The sequence below is a fragment of the Eleutherodactylus coqui genome, chromosome 9, assembly GCF_035609145.1.
Source record: "Eleutherodactylus coqui strain aEleCoq1 chromosome 9, aEleCoq1.hap1, whole genome shotgun sequence".
NCBI classification, from domain to species: domain Eukaryota; kingdom Metazoa; phylum Chordata; class Amphibia; order Anura; family Eleutherodactylidae; genus Eleutherodactylus; species Eleutherodactylus coqui.
In genome coordinates, this window is record NC_089845.1 from 87,034,586 (window position 1) to 87,054,158 (window position 19,573).

The following is a 19,573-nucleotide window of genomic DNA, read 5'->3' on the forward strand; positions in this document are numbered from 1 at the left end:
TCCTGGTCCCGGGTGCAACCGCATCCTCTGCATCCCCTATAGTTACGCCAGTGGCTCAGTAGGTAGCACTGCTGTCTTGGAGTGCTGGAGTCCTAGGCTCAAATCTGACAACATGTATGATATTTGTAATGTTGTGGTTCTTGTTCTTCCCCTCCTTCTTTTAGAGAAGGAAAAAGAAGTGTTGTCTCAGAGGTCAGTACTGTTGCCCTGCAGTGCTAAAGTCATTCAAATCTGACTAAGGACAACATCTGCATGGAATTTTTCATAAAGCCTATGCAGATGTTGTCCTTGGTGAGAGCTGGGCCTAGGATCTCAACACTGAAAGGCAGCAAAGCTAAGCATTGAACCATAACACACTCTTGTTTTGGAGGTTATTATGAACTTCCAGATGGATTCAAACCAAACTTTTTGAGAAAATTTGCTGAAGCAGCCTAACTAAACTCTTCAAAATTCCCCTCATTTCTAGTTCTAAACTAATGGAAGCATTATGAAAAAATGACCAAAATGGAAATGTTATGCTTTTTGTAACTTTATGCTAGAAATATTTTTATTGTGATATCAGGTTCTGGAACCATACCCACATTATCAGGCCCACTACTCAACTATAAGTTCCCACCATGACCCTGTTCTATTTGATTATCCAACAACTACGTTAGATACACCTATGATCTCCACTTTTACAAATTAAGCTTTACTTTGCTACATTTCCCTTCAATCAGTTCCGAAGGAAGCCTTCTGACACAAGGAACTTAATAGAAAATTGGAAGAACTTACCAATGTGATACCTGGCCCTGACACAAATTCAGTTGTAGCAGTGGGTAGCTCTGATGAGGGTACGGGTAACAATATCCCCAGAATCTCCCAATTGTCAGTTTATATTGATAAGGGGGCTTTACCACTGTCATCCAACTATTCCAGGTCATCTCAGTTAACTTTGCATGAGCAAAATAAGGATACACCTCTCCTCCCTATTTAGTTGGGGAAAGATTCTGCCCCATGAGTATTGAAATTCCATGCACAGATAACATTCCTACAGGGGTCAATATAGAGAACTGAAGATCTGATCATATAATCTAAACCCAACCTCATTGGAAAGTTTTGATCATACTGTCATTTGTAATAACCAACCTTCTTCAGGTTCCAATACTATCTCAGGAGCCTCTTTTTTAGACTTACCATCCAAACTCAGTCCTCAATTAATATCTAATTTGACACTTGACATGCATATGACCTCTGTACTCTTACCTTTGCTAACAAGCTTCATCAATCAAACCATCACAAAGTACTTCTTGATGACAACCCGATAATCAATGAAAAGAAAAAAAGAGATAGAGGATGTAGGGATAGTAGAAAAAGAGGACTAAAGTAAAAAAAAAAAAAACATTATAGCCAGGAAGAACAAAATCAAGTAGTGAGATATTAAATTTATCTACATATGCTCTTAATGAGCACAAAATGTCACTACTTGCCAAAGGTCTTTCCTTATGTCCCTCAATGCCTTCTAACAACTTCCAATTATTTTTAGATCTCAATTCTTTCATTTGCAAGCTAAGCCTGAAGCGTCATTTCTCTATTTTATTGAAAACTAATGCCTCTGCCTTTAAGGGAGCAATTAACATTACATCAGATTTAGGTTCTCATACCAAAACAATTACTGTTGATGTTCACCCCAAGTCCCATTTCAATCCTCTCCAACAAAGAGGTTCCCATATGAATACATTTTATTCCATGGTTAATAATGGCTTTCATGGTCTGAAAACCCCAATTACTATGAAGGAGAACCTAACGATGGAGGAAAGGTATGTCTTGAGCCCATTCAGTGAGAATGATGATATTGTTATAAGGGCAGCAAATAAGGGGGGTGGTGTCGTCATTCAGGATAAATGTGATTATCTTGAAGAAGTCTTTAATATCCTCTCTGACACCAACTTTTACTTTTCTCTCTCAATCCTTATCCCAACTATGATGAACTGATAAACCTCGCATGGAAACAAGGTCTCCTGAATCAAAAAGAGAGACAGTTTTTGACGACAGACTAACCTGGAAAGGTAAACAAAGGGGAATAGATTGTTTTGTGGAGTGTTTGAATTGCAACCCCTTTGGTCTTTCTTTTACGTATTTTCAATCTGCTCAACAAATAATATTTTTGGATATTTGCATCTAGTTTGGTTGCAAGAAACAACTCAGTACAAAGACTCATGTCAAGGAGGTAGACATCAATAGTTTTCTTGACCACAGAAGTAAGCAGTACCTGCCCTTGCTTAAGAACATTTTGTTTTGGCAGTTTAAACATATTCGCAGGAACTGTTCTAATTGTGCATCTTTTAGAGAACAAGTTACTATTCCTCAGAAATGTTTTAAACAGAAAAATGCTGGTTTACTAACACAAGTGGAGTGGCTCCACAAAAAGCCAAAAACTGCTTCTAACCACAACCCTAACATATGCGTAGTTTAATTAGACTACAGTCTAAAATCCAGGACATAAACTAATAAGAAATATTCTAAGAAAACATTCACATATCCTTCAGAAGGATCCACTATTAAAAGACAGAATTCCCTAAGTCGCTATTATTATAGGAGATCCCCAACTTTATGCAATTTATTAACTCCTAGCCGTATGCGTTAAAAAATCACTTAATCCTCTGGTATCTTCCCTTTCCTAGGAGGCTCTTTTAGATACAGCAAATTACGCCGTCTCTGTTGCGATATGATCTCTCATAAACTAAAGATTTTTTCATTGCTGGTTACCCAGGATGAATACCTATCAAAATGATTTTTTTTCTCGTTCCTTTTATTACCCTAGTTGTTCAACCAAAATACATTACCGTATTTTCCGGACTATAAGGCGCACATAAAATGCTGAGAATTTCTCAGAAATAGAAAGTGCGCCTTATAATCCGGTGCGCCTTATATATGAACCCGACAGTCCAGGTGCTCCCCGACTTGCGAACAGGTTCCGTTCCGGGAGCCCGTTCGCAAGTCAAACAAGTAGTAGTATGGAGCGGGATCGCGGGTGGATCCTGCTCCATACAACGTCGGGTGCCGGCTGTTCTTACAGCGGGCACCCGGCGGCAGCAGTTCCGACGAGCCGCGCCGCTTGTCAGAACTGTTAACACTTTAAATACCACTCTGACAGCGGTATTTAAAGTGTTAACAGTCCTAACGAGCGGCGCGGCTCATCAGAACTGCTGCCGCCGGGTGCCCGCTGTAAGCACAGCCGGCAACCGATGTTCAGGGGGCCCGTACAGCGTCCCACGATGAGATCGTGGGACGCTGTGTGGTTGCTAGGCGGCCGGGGACCTCCTGAAAGGCCCCAGGGCTGTCTATGCAGAGTGCCCATCTAGCGCACGACTTGCTAGGCGCTCTGCATAGACAGCCCTAGGGCCTTTCAGAAGGCCCCTGGCTGCCTAGCAACCGCGATCTGACCGGACAGGCTTCTATCAGGCTTGATAGAAGCCTCTCCGGCCCCTGCACAGCACTAATGTGCTGCGCCTTATAATCCGGTGCGCCTTATATATGAAGCAAGATTGCTTATAAGGCGCTCATAGAAGGTGCGCCTTATAATCCGGTGCGCCTTATAGTCCGGAAAATACGGTAATTTATTTATGGGCATTCTTAAAAAAAACTATTAGGGCTGTTTTTAGGCAATCCACTCTATATCCCATCTACTGTTTGCTCAGGTGAATTATTAATTATGGTTTATGGATTATCCTTTTGTTAGATTATTTCATTTACCCTTTGTCATCTACTTATTTACATTTCCATTTATGTATTTTAATTGTTTTTATTGTTCTGTATGCATTTATATGGGCTGCAGAATCGATTTTATTACTCTGTCTATACTCCTATATTACTATTTTAGTTTTATTTATCATTTTATTCACTATATTATAATCATGTATTAATTGATTGTCTGTTCATTTGGTGGATATTCTTTTAAACATGTTTTACACTTTATGATTGCTAACTTTTTGGGATTGGTGGAAATCCCAACTACATCAGACACTCAAATCTGCCCCATAAATTGTTCATTTAAATAATCTGTGGTTCCCTGCTGTTGTAATGTGGCCTGACAAAGGAGTTGGTTCGGCTCCGTAATGCATAGCGTAATAAAAGTTGTTTTCTTAATATATCCCGGATTCTACTCCTCAAATAGCAATGCCATTCCTCCTATTTTGCATTCCTTTCTGAAGTAAAATGCTATTGGTGTCCTAGCATGGGTATCCTATGACTTTCTAGCTGTAAGGTTCCTAATTGAAAATCATTAAGTATATATTATACCATTAGCATTTTTATGGCTTGTGCAGAGAACCACGCGAAAAACAAATGCACACGGGCACGCACAATTTACATGTGGAAAATCCTGCACGAAATCCGCCAGTGCCCATGAACAACGACCCTGTGTACCTGTCCATGTCTTCTTTTTTCTGCACTGTGGATGTGTGCGGATGTGTCGGCTATCGCACCGCCGCACATGCACGGTTATGCAACATTTCCAGGACTGTCATTATGGATAAATCGCGGATTGGATAGCTTCCATTGACTGCAATGAAAGCCGTCCCTGCAGAAAATGCCCCGAAATGAAGCATTCTGCAATTTTTCATCTGCAAGCGAGAAAACACAGTTGATTTCCCCTCGTGTGCATGGAACAATCACTTTTGCATTGCGTCCTATGGACGGACATTGCTGCAGAACCCACGGGCAGATGCATGAGCCCTTAGACTTTGCACAACCTCTGAGTTGTATAGCACTGTGATACAGGACTCACAGATGTCAAAGGGCCCATTACAGCATTTTACTTCTGTATGCCTCTAACTTAATATGTAGACATAAAGCTGTGTTTTGTTATTTTTTTGCGTAATCTATATTAATGAGACAAGAAACATTTAAAGGGGTTGTCCCGCGAAACAAAGTTGGGGTACACACTTCTGTATGGCCATATTAATGCACTTTGTAATGTACATTGTGCATTAATTATGAGCCATACAGAAGTTATTCACTTACCTGCTCCGTTGCTAGCGTCCCCGTCTCCATGGTGCCGTCTAATTTTCAGCGTCTAATCGCCCGATTAGACGCGCTTGCGCAGTCCGGTCTTCTCCGTGTTGAATGGGGCTGCTCGTGCTGGAGAGCTGCCCTCGTAGCTCCGCCCCGTCACGTGTGCCGATTCCAGCCAATCAGGAGGCTGGAATCGGCAATGGACCGCACAGAAGACCTGCGGTCCACCGAGGGTGAAGATCCCGGCGGCCATCTTCGCAAGGTAAGTAAGAAGTCACCGGAGCGCGGGGATTCGGGAAGTACTATCTGTTTTTTTTTTCAACACATGCATCGGGTCTGTCTCGCGCCGAACGGGGGGGCTATTGAAAAAAAAAAAAAACCTGTTTCGGCGCGGGACAACCCCTTTAATGACATGCTCTTTCTAACAACATATTATGGAGTCATTGCTTCTAGGGGAGAATATATCTATAGCTAGGTGGCATACCTGTGTGTTACGCGGCACTATAAGCCGGAGGGGTTAGTTATTGAAAATTGGGCTTTCAAAGTTATTTCTTTCTTCTACATAATAACTGATGTTACTATGCCATTTTGCTGTGGCCCCAATCATTTGTTAGATCAAACAGTAAAATCTTTAAAATCCAATTTGCATATTCACTCTTAGGGCTTAGTCAGATGGGCGTTTTTGTTGTGCATGTTTTTTGCATTTATTAGAACCAATCCTTTTTTAATGGTAGCGGTCACATGTCCAATTTTTATATGCGCAAAAAATTTGCACCGTTAAAAAATAGGACACTGAATCGCCAAACGCAAAAGGCAACTAAAATTCACACATAAAGTGCGGTGCAATCACTATCCCCTGCTGCAGCTGGGACTCCTTGATGCTGTCACATTCATTGAATGACAGTTGAGTGCTGCCTGGGATTGCTCAGCCAATCACAGGCAGCGTTCAGCCATTTATAATTTAATGAATGGCTGAGCGGTGCCTGTGATTGGCTGAGCACTCAGCCACAGACTGGAAGGGAAAACAGTTAATGGTCCGATATATAAGGAGTGGGGCAGAGGGGATGCATGAGGAAAACTGCCGGGTGGGGGAAGTGGAAGTGAGTAGAAGTCTTGTGATCGGTTCTACTTCCGATGTTAAAATTAATTTTTTTTCTCAAATTCTGTATTTTAGGGCCTTAAAATGTGTTTTTCAACTTCCTTTATGGGAAGCTTATTTCTTGCCCTGCTCGTGCAAAATTTTATTCAAATCAGACCAGAACTGTAGATTTGTATACGACACAAACAAACAGATTATGCTTTTTAAATAGAAGATTTAATGAATAGCTGTGCTGGAATATACAAAGTGGGCCACAAAACGTAGCCCAGCACCGCACTCTTATGAAAGCTGTCCCAAAGAAAATCTGCATTGCCCATAGCAACCAATCACAGTGCAGCTTTCATTTTACCTCCGCTGTGTAAAAAATTAAAGCTTAACTCTAGCAACCAATCACAGCACAGTTTTTATTTCACCTCAGCAGTATAAGAAATGGCAATGAATCACAGTGCAGTTTTCATTTTACCTCAGCAGTATAAGAAAAAGAAAGCTGAGCTGTGATTGGTTGCTGTTGGCAACAAAAATTACAGGGGAAGTCAATGAGTTTTCAATTTTTAATTATGCCAGTATTTGTCACCTGGTGCTGAAGAAGACTCATGCAAAATTTCACTTAAATTGAACCAGAACTGTGAATTTGTATACGACACAAACAAACAGATTGTGCGTTTTATATATAAGATGATGTACAGTTTCACTCAGTTGTACAGTTTCACTGCCCTGCAGTACAAAGCCATGGGCTCTACTGTGTGCATGAAGGTATATAATTGAATTATTTTTCTGGTGACAAATGAGCAGTATTCCTTGAATGATATTTGCATAATTTTGCATAATAGATACCCTGTAATGTTTCAGTTAAAATGTTCACTATAAGGAATGTGGGTGTTATTTATGATCGCCACATAGGTTAGGTAATAAATATTAGACCACCAATGATAACCACACTGATGACTAGTATAGAAGACCAGAGGGCCCATTCCTCCTCACCAACGAATGTTATGGAGTACAAGTCAAGCATTGAGAGATATGATACAGCCAAGCATTCTCACATCGGTTGGTAGGTAATACTTCTTGATTGTGTGAAAAGGCTACATTCATTTAAAAAACTAAAAAAAAACTTCAACATATAATAACAACATGGCAGGGAAAAGTGGGAGTAAACTGAGCCCACTGAGCATTAAAGGTCATGGGCCTCTTACCAGCCACTATGGCCATAACACACCTGTATTGCAACATCCAATAGAATATGCCAAAAACAGGCTGTATTTTTTATGAAGATTATTTATTTATAGAAATTGCTCAATAATACTCAAAGGTAGAAATACAGTACTGTTAGAAAAACAGTAGATAAGTAGACTATTGGGTTATTTTAAAAGAATACAAAAAATGACAAGGACTTATTCCCTTATTTTAAAGTAATGACATAATGCTAGGATATGCAACCACTTTATGATCAGTGGAGATCTGACCTCTGGAGTATGCAGGGGATGCAGCTCTTGTGTAGTGTTGAGTTCCTTTCACTGTTTTTCTCCTGCACAGCAGTGCCTTGACCACTGACTGTGCAGGAAAACCAGCGCTGTATGCATCGCCTTCATTCTTAGAAGCTGTCAGAATCCCAGATACCAGAACCTCTCTGATCATGGAATCATAGAATGGTAGAGTTGGAAGGGACTTCCAGTGTCATCGGGTCCAACCCCATTCTCAGTGCAGGATTCACCAAATCATCCCAGACAGAGGTCTGTCCAGCCTTTGTTTGAACACTTCCATTGAAGGAGAACTCACCACCTACTGTGGTAACCTGTTCCACTCATTGATCACCCTCACTGTCAGAAGGTTTTTTTCTAATATCTAATTTGTGTAACTCCTCCCTTTCAGTTTCATCCCATTGCTTCTAGTCTTTCCTTGTGCAAATGAGAATAGGGCTGATCCCTCTGCACTGTGACAGCCCTTTAGATAATTGTAGACAGCTATTAAGTCTCCTCTCAGCCTTTTTTTTTTGCAAGCTAAACATTCCTAGATCCTTTAATCATTCCCCATAGGACATGATTTGCAGACCGCTCACCATCTTGGTAGCTCTTCTCTGAACTTTCTCCAGTTTGTTGATGTCTTTTTTAAAGTGGGGTGTCCAGAACTGGACACAGTATTCCAGATGAGGTCTGACTAAGGAAGAGTAGATGGGGATAATGACCTCATGTGATCAAAATGATGGCACAGTCAAGTAATATACTATTACTTTATAGGATAGGAAAACCCCTTTAAATTGTAATATGTTTTTGAATCAAACTATATATGTTGTTTTTACTAATTTATGCTCTTAGTTCACACTTTAATTACTTAATAACACTAAATGTATTGAGCTAATAGTTGGCATTATAGTAGTTAATATTCCAGCCATCCATTGAAGGAGCTTTACATGAGCTTACTTTCAACTGGCACACATACCAACTCTATTTTTAAAAAGCTTGGGGTATAGATAATAAAACAAAGAAGAAAGCTTACAGTACTTGAAAAGAAAAAAAGGGCTTCGGTAATCTAATCAAATAATGGATTAAACACAAAACAAAGCCAAAGAAGGATTATTTAAGAGAAAATAATCACTGCAACTTTATGCCGCAACAACCATTATAAGAAGCAAATGTCATATCTTACTGCTCTTTGAGTAAACTCGGCAGTGAAAGGTAAATCCCCTTAAAAGCGAGATGACCTTGAGTAGACTTCTCAGCTGAACCGATTAAGGAATTCATAGATGTCATTTTGTATTATATTTAAATTCCGAATTTTTATCTGCATTTAGATAGATATATTTTCAGTGTAAACAATATATATTCATGCTCCCTTTTCATTTTAATAATATCTAACGCTATCCTAGAATATTATTCTATCCTGTGAACTTTAGCTATAGCATTTACTTTTATAAATTATATGAGAAATATACATTTGATGTTAAAGGCAAATTCCTAAGCTCCAAAAAGTGGTGGCTCAATGCAGTTTTTTAATGGACATAAATGCTTATAATTAACAAGGGCTTACATGTAAGAGGGACAGTTTTTGTGCATAGCGCTTGACCCTGACATATTACCTTACTTGAGCTTAGAGTAGTAATGGAAATGTATATAGGACAGTCAATTCAACAGAACATTACTCTGGCTGGGGCAACAAGTGCAATACTTACAAACATTGGCACAAAGCTTGATGGTAAGGCTTGTCATATGTGTACACAGTATGGCAGTTAAAGATAACACAGCTTGGTAGTGTCAGTCTCTAATAAGCAACACAGTCTCTGAGAGTACACAGCGCAATGATTGCAATCTTAAATGCGCACACAGCTTAATGATTATAATCTCTGTTAAATTTATTGTTTAACTCACAAAAGGCATTTCACACAAATCAGCCTGCAACAAAATACAGTGTATGTTAAACAGCACATACATTGCAGGCCCAGTGTAATTTCCCACTTAGACGGGATGAATAATGGGCAAGCGATGCACGACATTTGTCCCTGCACATACTCACTCTCGTGCTGCTGCACGGAAGCTAGTATCACTGGCTCATAGTGGGGTGGCAGGAGGAGATTTCTCTCCTTGCGCTACCCACCCCTCTCCATTGACTTAACGTAGCGGCAGTTCAATTCTGAATGGCTGCTATTTACACTGAACGATCAGCGTTCATTTCATCGTCCATCGTTTATGCGAAATAAACAATGGACGATGAGCTGATCACTCATTGTTCAGTGTAAATAGCAGCCGTTCAGTATTGAACAGCCACTATGTTAAGTCAATGGAGAGGGGCGGAGGCGGGAAAGGAGTGAAGTCTCCTGTAGCTTCCCCGCACCAGAGCTGGCTACTCTTTGAGCGAGCCAGCGATACTAGCTTCCATGTAACAACATGGGAGTGATTGTATGCGGGGCCGAGTGTCGGCATCGTTTACCTGACATTCGCCCCATTTAAATGGGCCTTAAGACCTGACAAAACATGACTTAACATGGCATTGGCCACCAGTTATCTCTACTGGTTTATATAAGAAAGAGGTAGATAAGTGTATTGATAGTCCCCAGTGGGGCACACTCTTAGGGCTCTATCACATGAGTGTATGCATATTTACTTTCACACGTCCGTGCAGTAAATTCGCATAAATGGACTATTTACCGCAATGAGATAATTAGCGTTTTATCATCCATTCACACAACCAAGCACGACGGTTAAGTGAAAAATACGCCATCGCCCGGAAAACCCTTGCTCACCTTAAATCCTTGGAATGACTTCAAAAGCCTAAATAGAGGCACCTGTAAGCCTTTTGCAGCATTGGACGCTGCAAAACCGCCTCCCTCTCTCTTTTTTTTGTCCTGTCCTGTAAATATTCCCCACGGAGGGTCCCCTTGTCACTGAACAGTGTGACAGCACTGTCACAGTGATCAGTGACAAGGTAACTCCCCGGGGGGGGGGGAGAATCCCCTGCAACAGCTGTAGCAGAGGATTTCTTCATCTCCACAGGGATGTGGCAGAGGATTTCTCATCTCCACTATGACAGCTGTGGCAGAGGATTTCTCCATCTCCGCTGGGAGTCACAGCACTCAGCCAATCAGATACAGCCCTTTCAGCAGGTGGGGATTTTAAATCCCCGCCTGCTGAAAGAGCATCAGAGCAGTGCAAGGAGAAGACAGGCTAGATGCGCCTGAGTCCCGGCAGCTGAAGAGAGGTGAGTGTAATTTAAAAAAAATTTTTTAACACACTCTAGGGATGATTTTCAGGGAAGGGCTTATTTTTAAAGCCCTTCCCCGAAAATCCCTGCAGGGCTTGCCAGCAGCCCATTGATTTCAATGGGACTGCAGAAGTGCCGGTCCCATTGAAAGCATTGGGAGAACATCGCGATCCTCTGCCACAGCTGTGACAGCTGTGGCAGGGGATTCTTTACTCCCCGCAGGGATAAAGAAATCCTCTGCCACAGCTGTGGTGGTGGATTCTTTACTCCCTGTGGAGATGAAGAAATCCTCTGCCACAGCTGTCACAGCTGTGGCAGGGGATTATTTACTCGCCGCGGGGAGTCCCCTTGTCACTGAACACTGTGACAGTGCTGTCACAGTTTTGACTGACAAGGGAACTCCCCGCTGGGGAATATTGATGAACCTATGGTGCACGCATGTCCTATGTTTCGCAGGTACGTGCGTTTGCATGCCTGTAAAACACGGACATATAAACAGACCATAGGGAACCAATGTTTCTAATAGGAGCGTGTTTTTGTACACACAACTGTATGTACATAAGCATGCTCGTGTGAAGGTACCCTTAGGTGCATGTCAAGAATTATTTACCCACCATTTTTTTTCTATTTTTTTTTAATGAATACTTTTTTAATAATGAATCAACATATGGTACATTTACACATAAAAATGTTTGCACAGTACTATACATATGCTTAAATGAGGCATAGAAGATCACAAGAGAATTAGTAGGGAAAATAGGATATCATAAACCAATACAGCAAAATCATAAACCTGAAAAAAAATAGAAAAATTGTTGCAAAGTCAATTGGAAATCTTTTGGATATCCAAAACATGATTACCTTAACAGTAGGATGTTAGAAATACAACAATAAAAGGGTGGCTTCACATCTGCACTGGAGATTCTGGTTTCCTGCTCTGCTCAGAATCCCTGCAGCTGAACGGTTCCATCTCTGGACAGAACCAAAAAGTGCCAGACAGACTCCATTGACTATATTGGGGTCCACCCACTTTCCAGCCAGCTGCTCAGCATTTAGACAGAAGAAAAAGTGATGCATTTCTTTCAGGATTTGCAATTGGATCTGCGATGGAACCTCCGCCCGGAGGTTCTGACGCAGATGTCAAAGGAGCCTAAGGCTGTGTAGGGAGATCTGAATGTTACATTCATGTAGGAAAATAAGCACAAGGTCCACATGAACATGCCCAAAAAGGGCGGGGTAAACAAAAGCAAAGGAACCTAAAATGGAATTCAGACTGGACGTGCTGACGGAAACACCAACTGGACAGAGAACTGCATACTGCGGACTGGACATAACAAAAGACAAATGACCAACACAATCAAACATCCCCGCATGCTAAAGCAGATGGGATTGCTGTTATAGAAATATGAGGGATTAGTTTGTGCATTGGCCAATGAACTTAAGCGGTGGGCCCAGCTTCAAGGGTCCTCGTGTCTCACGGTCCAAGCTCTAACAAGACACATGATCCAGCAGAACCAAACACAGTTCACACAGCAAGCAGCAACAGCACAGACAACAGGGCACAAGTCACACCGCAAGCTGTACAGAACAGACAACAGGACACCAGTCACACAACAAGCTGCAACATAGAAATAACAGGACACAAGTCACACAGCAAGCTGCACAGAACAGACGAAAGGACGCAAGTCACCCAGCAAGCTGCAACACAGAAGGAAACATGTCAGCTCACCCTGTACACCAAACAGATACTGTCAGGAGCTGGGTATGTATGTGAGAAAAGACCCAGGGGATTGGCTAGCAGGAGATCACCACACCCAGCCAGCACACAATTATGCCACACCTGTGGAAATGTGCTCCTAGAAATCATAGTACTACTGGTCTCAGCAGCACAACCTAACACTAAAGTCTAAATATGTTAAGTTTAACAAAGTCAAACAAATGTCTAGAAGAAGATTTCAGAGGATTTTTTGGGGTGATCGGAAAAAACAATAAATAGTCCAAGGCTTCTAGATCTTTAAAAATGGTCTGGTAGAAGTGCATTTCCCACTGTAAGAGTATCTCTATTCAGTAAGTCTGATTTACTATCTCTTTTAAGGACTTCAGAGTTACAGCTCCAGACATTTAGTATTTGTACTTTGGCACTAATCACTAACTGAGCAATTTTTTTACATATTTCTGGCTTGTGCCTCAAATTTCTACCTGTAGCTTTGATCCAAGTTGGAAGTTGTCTTTTTTCTTTCTTGTTCATATATATTTGTATAATTCAGCAGCTTGTAAAATGCTTAATGTAATAAAATGTTCCCTATATTAAAATACACATGTGCATGAAAACTGTTGGCTTCACCATCGTCTTCACCATCATTGTTGTTACTATTAAGTCGGCCTCTCATACTTCTGCTATTTCTGTCAGGCATCATCCTGCTTCCTCTGTAGCATGAACTGCTGCACTACAGGGGTTACCTTCTCCAGTGCTCCCAGCTCAGCTGTAGGATAATGGAAAATTACCTCCCTATCTAGCTGACCTGGGAACCCTCCCTCATTGCCTGAGTGTTGGCGTGTTTTGCTTCTGCTGCCAGCACAGGTCCTCTGCTTTGCCAGTGTGTCTGCACCATTCCCTGCCTTGTTATTTGTCCTTGTCCTTGCTCCATTACCTACCATTTTTTCTCTTTTTGGTCCTGTCTCTGCTCCAGTTTCTGGCTCAACATCCTGCCTGTTTGCACAGTGCCTGTATTCTGCCAACCACACAAGGACTACTCAAAGAGGTCGTGGCGGCTAAATCCCTGTACAGGGGTTAAATGGTGAGGGCCCAGAGAGTCAGCAGGATAACGTCCTCAGGTTTAGCCTTAAGTCAAACCTGTTGGTTGGCACAGTGGATCCGCACTCGCTGTCCCTAACAGTTATTACCATTATTATTTCTATGACTAAGAGTGCACACTTACAATGGGTTGAAGCCATTGTATCCCAAATACAAGTTGATTATTATGTGTGTGCTTAGGCCACAATGGAATATGTGGGTGACTTAGCTAGGTCTATCAATATATCTCTTTACCATTGCTTTGTCTTATTCATTCACACTGAAATAACTACAGCTTAACACAAACCTAAGCATAAGATAATTCTGATCCTAGCAGTAAGCCCTCTAAATGCTACTGTCAATATTGACAGTGGCATTTAAATCCCCCGACAGAGGGAGGAGGCTCCCCCTGTCACCCAAACTGCCCGCCCACTACAAGATCACAGACTGCCATTAAGTTACCTTAGCAGCCCGGTACCTTGTGAAAGCACCCATGGGTGGCTCCCCATAAAGCCTTGCCTGTGGCCTTAATCGTGACCACCCACATAATAAAGATAACATGTCCCTTTTACTGCACCAAGAATGCTGTAAACAGCCACCTCCCCCCCCCCCAAAAAAAATTGCAAAATTGTGCCCCTTCCCTCCCACTTAGATATTTTGAAAAGTTTTACATACATTATATGTTCTAATATATCACCATTTGTGAAACCCACTCATTCATTAACTGCATCACTTTTTAACCCCATCACGTAATTCATGTATTGCTTTGTCAATATGACTACTTTAGTGGAGTTAACCCTTTCCAATCCATTGTCTGACGTCTTCAGACATTCTGATTGAAGTCTGTACAGCTCCGATGTCGGAAGACGTCCGGCAGGGTATTCTTACTGTATATTACTGGCCACTCTCTTGTCGGGGAGCCTCTCCAGCATGTCCCATACCGCAGTACTGGCTCTATCCAGCAGATGGCGCCATTGTATAATGGCAGAAAGAGAAAGCCCCCTAGGAAATCCTGAATCCAAAATTGGATTGCAAAGGGTTAATACTATGTTACCCGTGATTACTTCACTTAGTCCTTGCTCAATGCTGTTACTGTCTAAATCTTGCTGTTGTATAATTACAATAAGGCACATGTCCACACATTCTTAGCCACCACACTCCAGCCCAGTAGGGTGTCATTTGCTGCACAAGTGTGTGTGTACATGTACATTAATATCCAGCGTTCGCTGACGCTGGGTCAGGAGTGGTGGTCTGTTTTACTTGCACCACACAGCACTATAAAATATGACAAGTATGTTTGATGATTAAATATTCAATGAGCCTTTATGAATGAAGTTTTAGATATTGGCTCGCTGCCGCTGAAATACAAGTTCTATACATTATAGCACTGCCCCAAGTGTAGGCCTTCTGCCTAAAAATGCGATGGGATGAGCATCATCCTTTATGGTCTCCTCAACATGTGTTTTTGATATTTTTATTATAATGTGAAATGCAATTGGACTTAATGTATATGTTTCATAGAAAGCACTACCATTTTATTTCTTCTACTACTCTATATCTACTTCCATTGGCGATCCATGTCAATCTTATTATGATAGATGATACTGGATATTAGAGATGAGCGAACCTACTCGGCCACGCCCCTTTTTCGCCCGAGCGCCGCGATTTTCGAGTACTTCCGTACTCGGGTGAAAAGATTCGGGGAGCGCCGTGGGTGAGTGGGGGGTTGCAGCGGGGAGTGGGGGGGAGAGCGAGAGAGAGAGGGCTCCCCCCTTTTCCCCGCTGCTACCCCCTGCTCCGCCACGCCTCCCCCCCCTTGACGCCCCCCGAATCTTTTCCCCCGAGTACGAGTATATAACACCCGAGTATATAACACTCATGGATGCTGCCCTGCTTGTGTTTTGGAAGTTCTTTTTAAGCTGTATGTAATTTATGTGCTAATGCAGTTGCCATTTTTTTATTAAGAATTTGACTGTTCTGTAATTCATCTGTTTAAGTGTAGCAGTGCAGAAATCAATGATATACACCTTACATACAATATTGTGATTCCCATCTTTATTATTATGCGTATATCTCTCCCACTTGGTTTGAATGTTTTGTAATTCTGGACAACTCCTTTAATGGAACAGACATGACAACTATGTGGAGCCCATAAGCTAAGAGAATCTACCTCATTTATTTTAGAAGCATGAAAAATGAGTCACGAAGTCAGAAGATGAAGTGGCGAGATATCTAGATTACTTGTTACACAAGCTTTCACAGTGGTTTCAATATTTCTTTGTACTAATGTCTTCACTTTACGTCACCCTTAATGTTTTGTAGCTTAATGGATTTTATAATAGGACAGAGATGTTATCTTTAGAACAGCAATTTATTCTATCAACCTTGGTGATGCAGCAATTTACAAATATTTCCTTAATTTGTACACTTTGCAAAGAATGATATTTTTCACACATTTCTGAAAAAAAAAACTAAACTTTTTGTGCTCATTTTTTCTTTAATAACCAGGGGAAAATTCTATTTTAATGAAGAACATCACATCATACCATAGAACTTGAGAAAGGCCAATTGCTGTATGGCTGAAGCGCGTTGTACTAATAAATTGTGGAACCTGATTGCCGCTGCCGGTTTTGTTTGATACATCTAACAGGAGAGGGAGGCGCCTGAGCACAGGTGCCTCCGTAAAGTAAGTTATACATCAAACTTACTTTATACCTCTATACATTCCATCTCTAGAACAATTTGAGCGCTGAGATTTTTTCTTTTTTGCCTTTGTCTATTCCTCACTCCATCATTCCACATGATTGGAGTTTTCTCTAGCTGCTCTTCTACACTGTATTAAGATGTCTTGGTGACTGTCTGTACATCCACCATCTTCCCCACTGAGAGAGATCATCAATAACGCTATACCTCCACTATATTCATCTTTGGCTATCTAATCAGCGAGCGCCACCTGTTACCCATTATCTCATCATACCATAGAAGCAATTTGGTCCATCATTTACATGTAACTGTATACTTTATGCTATACAATAATTCCACACAATATATACTGAATTCCCACTTTGCATTACAAATAAAATAATGGCTCTTATATCGAATTGACTGTTAGTCATGGCTTACATGTGTCCTGAACTTGCTGGGTTAGGGTGAATCACTGAGGCAGAAGGAGTCAGTACTAGAGATGAGCGAACGCGTTCTTCCGAGCTTGATATTCGTGCGAATATTAGGGTGTTCGGGATGTTCGTTATTCGTAACGAACACCATGCGGTGTTCTGGTTATTTTCACTTCCTTCCCTGAGACGTTAGCGCGCTTTTCTGGCCAATTGAAAGACAGGGAAGGCATTACAACTTCCCCCTGTGACGTTCAAGCCCTATACCACCCCCCTGCTGTGAGTGGCTGGGAAGATCAGGTGTCACCCGAACATAAAAGTCGGCCCCTCCCGCGGTTCGCCTCAGATGCGGTGTGAGTTAGATGAGGGACAGTGCTGTTTGTACCGGAGCTGCTGTAGGGAAAGAATTGGTAGTTAGTGTAGGCTTCAAGACCCCCCAAAGGTCCTTATTAGGGCCACTGATAGCTGTGTGTTGGCTGCTGTTAGCAGTGGCAAATTTTTTTTTCTCAAAATCGCCTCTGCAGACCGTTGCACCTGGCATTAGGGACAGAAGTGCTGCATAGGCAGGGAGAGTGTTAGGAGTGAGTGTAGCCTTCAAGAACCTCAACGGTCCTTTCTAGGGCCATATTTATCCGTGTGCAGTACTGTCCAGGCTGCTGTTAGCTGTGCTGCATTTTTTTTTGCTTCTCAAAATCGCCTCTGCAGACCATTGCACCCTCCATTGATACTGCAGGGAAAGAATTGTATAGGCAGGGCGACAACACAGTTGTTATTCATTGAATATACGCAGTGCTGCCTTTTGGTGCCCAAAAACTGAAAACAAATCTATTTGTCCAGCCTCTGTCCGTCCTAAGGGCTGTGGACACGTGTGAGCTGCGTGAACAACATTGCTAAATCAGACGCACCCAGCTACGCTTTACTGCTGGCTTCGCCATTTGCTTTCCTTAATTGGGAAAAAAATACCTGCTCTCCAAGAGTTATAATAACTCTGCTACCCTCACGTTCTGTGACACATAAGCAGGGACACAGCACAGTTATTAAACTTCTCATGTTCATTGAATATACGCAGTGCTGCCTTTTGGTGGAAAAAAACTGAAAACAAATCTATTTGTCCAGCCTCTGTCCGTCCTAAGGGCGGTGGAGACGTGTGAGCTGCGTGAACAACATTGCTAAATCAGACGCACCCAGCTACGCTTTACTGCTGGCTTCGCCATTTGCTTTCCTTAATTGGGAAAAAAATACCTGCTCTCCAAGAGTTATAATAACTCTGCTACCCTCACGTTCTGTGACACATAAGCAGGGACACAGCACAGTTATTAAACTTCTCATGTTCATTGAATATACGCAGTGCTGCCTTTTGGTGGAAAAAAACTGAAAACAAATCTATTTGTCCAGCCTCTGTCCGTCCTAAGGGCGGTGGAGACGTGTGAGCTGCGTGAACAACATTGCTAAATCAGACGCACCCAGCTACGCTTTACTGCTGGCTTCGCCATTTGCTTTCCTTAATTGGGAAAAAAATACCTGCTCTCCAAGAGTTATAATAACTCTGCTACCCTCACGTTCTGTGACACATAAGCAGGGACACAGCACAGTTATTAAACTTCTCATGTTCATTGAATATACGCAGTGCTGCCTTTTGGTGGAAAAAAACTGAAAACAAATCTATTTGTCCAGCCTCTGTCCGTCCTAAGGGCGGTGGAGACGTGTGAGCTGCGTGAACAACATTGCTAAATCATACGCACCCAGCTACGCTTTACTGCTGGCTTCGCCATTTGCTTTCCTTAATTGGGAAAAAAATACCTGCTCTCCAAGAGTTATAATAACTCTGCTACCCTCAAGTTCTGTGACACATTAGCAGGGACACAGCACAGTTATTAAACTTAGATAATTCATTCACTAGAGGCAGTGGGGCCTTTCGTTTTCCAAAAAGGGCAAAAATTATATTTGGCCTGCAGTCTTGCGCCAATTTATTTCCTGCCTGTGAAATCAAATCACTGGTAATACAGCATGCTGAGGGGTAGGGGTAGGCCTAGAGGACGTGGACGCGGCCGAGGACGCGGAGGGCCAAGTCAGGGTGTGGGCACAGCCCGAGCTCCTGATCCTGGTGTGTCGCAGCCGACTGCTGCGCGATTAGGAGAGAGGCACGTTTCTGGCGTCCCCACATTCATCGCCCAATTAATGGGTCCACGCGGGAGACGGTTATTAGAAAATGAGCAGTGTGAGCAGGTCCTGTCCTGGATGGCAGAAAGTGCTTCGAGCAACCTATCGTCTACCCGCAGTTCTGCGCCGTCCACTGCTGCCAATCCGAATCCTCTGTCTGCTGCTCCTCCTTCCTCCCAGCCTCCTCACTCCACTACAATAACACCTGCTCAGGAGCGGGAACACTCCCAGGAACTGTTCTCGGGCCCCTGCTTAGATTGGGCAGCAGCGGTTCCTCTCCCACCAGAGGAGTTTATCGTCACTGATGCCCAACCATTCGAAAGTTCCCGGGGTCCGGGGGAAGAGGCTGGGGACTTCCACCAACTGTCTCAACAACTTTCTGTGGGTGAGGAGGACGATGACGATCAGACACAGTTGTCTTGCAGTGAGGTAGTAGTAAGGGCAGTAAGTCCGAGGGAGCAGCGCACAGAGGATTCGGAGGAAGAGCAGCAGGACGATGAGGTGACTGACCCCACCTGGTGTGCAACGCTTACTCAGGAGGACAGGTCTTCAGAGGGGGAGTCAAGGGCATCAGCAGGGCAGGTTGCAAGAGGCAGTGCGGTGGCCAGGGGTAGAGGCAGGGCCAGACCGAATAATCCACCAAGTCTTTCCCAAAGCGCCCCCTCGCGCCATGCCACCCTGCAGAGGCCGAGGTGCTCTAAGGTCTGGCAGTTTTTCACA